Below are 4,212 nucleotides of genomic sequence, written 5' to 3' on the forward strand. Positions count from 1 at the left end.
TTTGCATAGAGTTAAGTGGATGTGAAATGTCTCCTTTTTAATGTGGATTTTTAGTTCTGGCACCATTTGTGGAAAGACACTACACTTTTTATAATGATTTGTTTGAACTCATTTCCTTATTCCTCATTGTGCTTCAGTTTCATTTTATTCAGTTTGATTTCTTCATTAATCTGGGCTATCTATAAATGTGTCATTGAAAAACTAGGCTTATTTGGGTGTTTCCAGCTACCTTTATTTAAAGTTACTAATTTTAATTTAATTTTTAAATGTTTATTTTTGAGAGAGAGCGTGAAAGAGAGAGAATGAGCTTGGGAAGGAGTGGGGGGGACGACAGAGGATATGAAGTGGGCTCTGCTCTAACAGCAGAGAACCTGATGCTGGGCTTGGACCCACAATGGCCAAGATCATTATCTGAGCTGAGTAAAGTTTGCTGCTTAGGCTGAGCCACACAGATGCTCCTTATTGTTACTAATTTTTAATTTAATTTCTTTGTTGTTACAGACTGGGCTTTATAGGAATTGAATTCTTTCACATGTATTGAGATTTATTTTGTGATATTTTTTGGTCAGTGTTTTGCTTGCACTGTAGAGGAATGTATATTACTGTTGCTGTGTGGGTGTTGTGTAAATGTGATTTAGGTCAAGTTGGTTGATAGTGTTTTCATGTCTTCTGTAATTTTTTCCTTTTCTTTTTTTTTTAGTGCAGGGGTGGGAATCTTTCAGTCAGTGAGAGAGAAAGGTAATGCGGTGTTTGTAGGTAACTGGGTTTGTCTATTTCATATTTCTGTCACCTTTTGCTTTATGAATTATGGCAATTCTATTTTTAGTAAAATGGAAGTTTAGGATTGCTAAACTGGGAATTTTGTTAAGTTCATTTATTTTGAGAGAGAGAAGTGTATGAAAGCGGGAAAGGGGCAGAGAGAGGGAGGAGAGAGAATCCCAAGCCGACTCCGCATAACCAGCATAGAAGAGCCTGATATGGGATTCGAACTTGAGCCCATGTCAGACATTTAACTAACTGAGCCACCCAGGTGTTCTTGGTTTCTTTATCATTATCAAATTACTCATTTTATCATGGTTGTATTCTTTTTTTTCCGGAATAACAGTTTTTGGTAATTGGGGCACCTGGCTGGCTCATTTGGTAGAGCATGTAACTCTTGTAACAATTGTAAATTGGAGTCCCGGGATGAAGAGATTACTTAAACATAATACCTTTTTTTAAAAAAATATTTTCCAGTCTCCGGTCAAAATGGCAAGGCGGCTTGCAGTTGCAGCATCAAACCGGTGGCTGGAGGGTATTTGAAAATGGTATTACAATGCTGCAGCCTTCAATAAACTGGGGCTAATGCGAGATGATACAGTATATGAGGATGATGATATGATAGAGGCCATAAGAACACTTCCTGAGAACCTTTATAAGGACAGGATGTTTCATATTAAGAGAGCACTGGACCTGACCATGAGGCACCAGATCTTGCCTAAAGAGCAGGGGACAAAATATGAGGAGGATAAATTCTACCTTGAACCATATCTGAAAGAAGTTATTCAGGGAAGAAAAGAAAGAGAAGAAGAGCGAAGAAATAGTCATGCTGTTGAAATCTGCGGTTGGAGATATTTTTTAGGAAAATATTTTTAGGAAATTGGGTAAACCCAAAATGTGCAATCTGGAACTATTTGAGCTGCAAATGTATTACTTTAAATAAATGTCTATTGTAATTAAAAAAATATACTTTGAGAGAGAGAGAGAACATGCGTATGGTAAGGGCAGTGAGAGAGAGGGAAAGAATCCCAAGCAGGCTCCATCCATACTGTCAGCTCAGATCTCAAACCAGGAGATCATGACTTGAGCCAAAATCAAGAGTTGGATGTCACCCGTGACCTCAAAAAGAAAATCTTTTTAAAACTTTTTTTAAAGTTTATGTATCTTTGAGAAAGACAGAGACAAAGTGCAAGCAAGGGAGATCAGGCTCCGAGCTGTCAGCACTGAACCTGACACAGGGCTTGAACCCATAAACTGAGATCATGACCTGAGCTGAAGTCGGATGTTTAAAGAGTTGAGCCACCCGGTGCCCCAAAAAATAAATTATTAAAAGAAAAGTTTCTTCTTTGTTAGTTTTTTGTTCCTTTTCTCTTCTTCTGAGATCTCTATAATGTGAATGTTTGTCAGCTTGATAAATTGTTTCACCTACTTTTACTGTTCATTCCTTTCTTTTTATTGTTCTGCTTGGATGAATTTCAGTAGCCTGAGGAGTTCACAGATCCTTTTTTCTACTTCATTTTGTCTTATGTAAATCGTGTATTTTATTTATCTGATCTGTTATATTCTTCAGCTCTGTGATTCCTGTTACTTTTTTATGTTTCTTAAAAATCTGTTTGAAATTCTTGGTTTGTTCACAGTGCTCTGCCAAGTTCAGTAAGCATCTTTATGACCATGACCATGAGTTTAAAGGTTTTACCAGATGAGTCACTTACTGTCCATTTCATTAAAGTTTTTCTTTGAGGTTTCCCTCCCTCCCTTCCTTCCTTCCTTCCTTCCTTCCTTCCTTCCTTCCTTCCTTCCTTCCTTCCTTCCTTCCTTCTTCCTCCCTCTCTCTCTCTCTCTCTTTCTCCCTCCCTGCCTGCCTCCCTCCCTCCCTCCCTTCCTTCCTTCCTTCCTCCTCCTGTAGTTTATTTCCAGGACTGTGCATTTCTATGTATCTGTTAAAACAGCCACATCTCTCACATAAAAATACAGAAGTTTTATGTAGATGAACATATTTAGTTCTATCCTAGCTCATAGTTGTTCCCTCAAACCTTTGTGGTTTTTCAAGGATCTACTTTGTCATAGGCGGCCCCCACAGTAGACACTCTCAGTGTCTCAATGTAAGGGAATCTTAGCACCTAGTTGCCTGAAACTAGACCTTCAGATAGTAGCTTTTAAAGTGTGCACATGTATCTGTTTCAGAGGAAAATTATGAGCTAGGTCTTTCTCCATGTTGCCCTGTAAGCTGTGTCCTAGGGTAAGAGTCTGTTAAGAATCATTTTCTATGTGTTACAGTCCCCTAAGCCTCATGAACTTAAGTTCTGGCCACCAGAACCAGCCAATAATGACATGTCCTTTAGGTGGCCACTGTAGAAACCAAGTTGGTAGATATAGGTACAAGCTCCTTTCTGGGAGATAATGGTGATCTAGAGTGATGCAGAGGCAGATTGTACAGGTGACACTTGCTGGTCTCCATGATCTGTAATGAACATGGCAGCCCTGTACCAGCTATGTTGTTGATATGTGTAACATTACAACTTTGCCCCTCATGCTCCAAGAATTAAAATAAGCAAATAGACCTTGTTCATAAAAATGGGATGTTTTAGTCAGCTGCATCTCCTGGACCTTGGGGCTTAGTCACATTGAGTCTGCCAAGCCTTTAACTATGTCTTAATTCCTTATATGTAACCTTGTGAGGTTATGTGTTTACCATTGGCTTTCAAAGCCAGATGTTTCAGGCACTTATCTCTTTAAGGTGGAAGCCTTAAAATTTGGGATGTCAGTTATGGGATGTCCATAGGAAGCAAGTGCCTAACAGTCACTCAGGTAGTTTTCAGGTAGTTTTCGACCTCTTTCCCTAGATTCACTGTGTTCCCTATGAACAGGACCTTCCTATGTTCCCATGTTGGATCATAATCCTCAGATCTGTAATTATTTTTTAAATGTTTATTTATTTAGAGAGAGAGCATGAGCCAAAGTCCCAGATGCTCAAACAACTGTAATTTTTTAAATTTATTTTTTAAAGTTTTAAATTTTTTTAGTGTTTTATTTATTTCTGAGAGAGAGACAGCATGAGCAGGGGAGGGTCAGAGAGAGAGGGAGACACAGAATCCAAAACAGGCTCCGGGCTCTCAGCTATCTGCACAAGCCTAACATGGGGCTTGAAGCCACGGACCATGAGATCATGACTTGAACCGAATTTGGACGCTTAAACACTGAGCTTTAATTTTTTTTAATAAATGATTTTCTGACTGCTAAATATAATTTATTTCACNTAATACTAAAAGTTTAGACATACTTTAAACACTTTCTTGGGGATATTGGAATCTGTATTTTCTCTGCGTTTTCTGTTACTTCATGTATTTTAAATGGAAAATCATTTCTTTGAATGTTTTTATAAATTATATTTTGACATTTAATATATGAGTTATGAATAAACTTTTAAGTTTTAAAATGTACTATTTCCAAGTA

General features: G+C 37.9%; 1 pseudogene; it reads left to right on the plus strand.

Annotated features, from left to right (window-relative positions):
* Positions 1 to 1,248: 1,248 nt before the first annotated feature.
* The window catches only part of LOC144245701 (cytochrome b-c1 complex subunit 7 pseudogene), a 6,028-nt pseudogene continuing 3,064 nt past the window's right edge, over positions 1,249 to 4,212 (plus strand).

The sequence above is a fragment of the Crocuta crocuta genome, unplaced genomic scaffold (genome assembly GCF_008692635.1).
Source record: "Crocuta crocuta isolate KB4526 unplaced genomic scaffold, BGI_CrCroc_1.0 scaffold2088, whole genome shotgun sequence".
NCBI classification, from domain to species: Eukaryota; Metazoa; Chordata; class Mammalia; order Carnivora; family Hyaenidae; genus Crocuta; species Crocuta crocuta.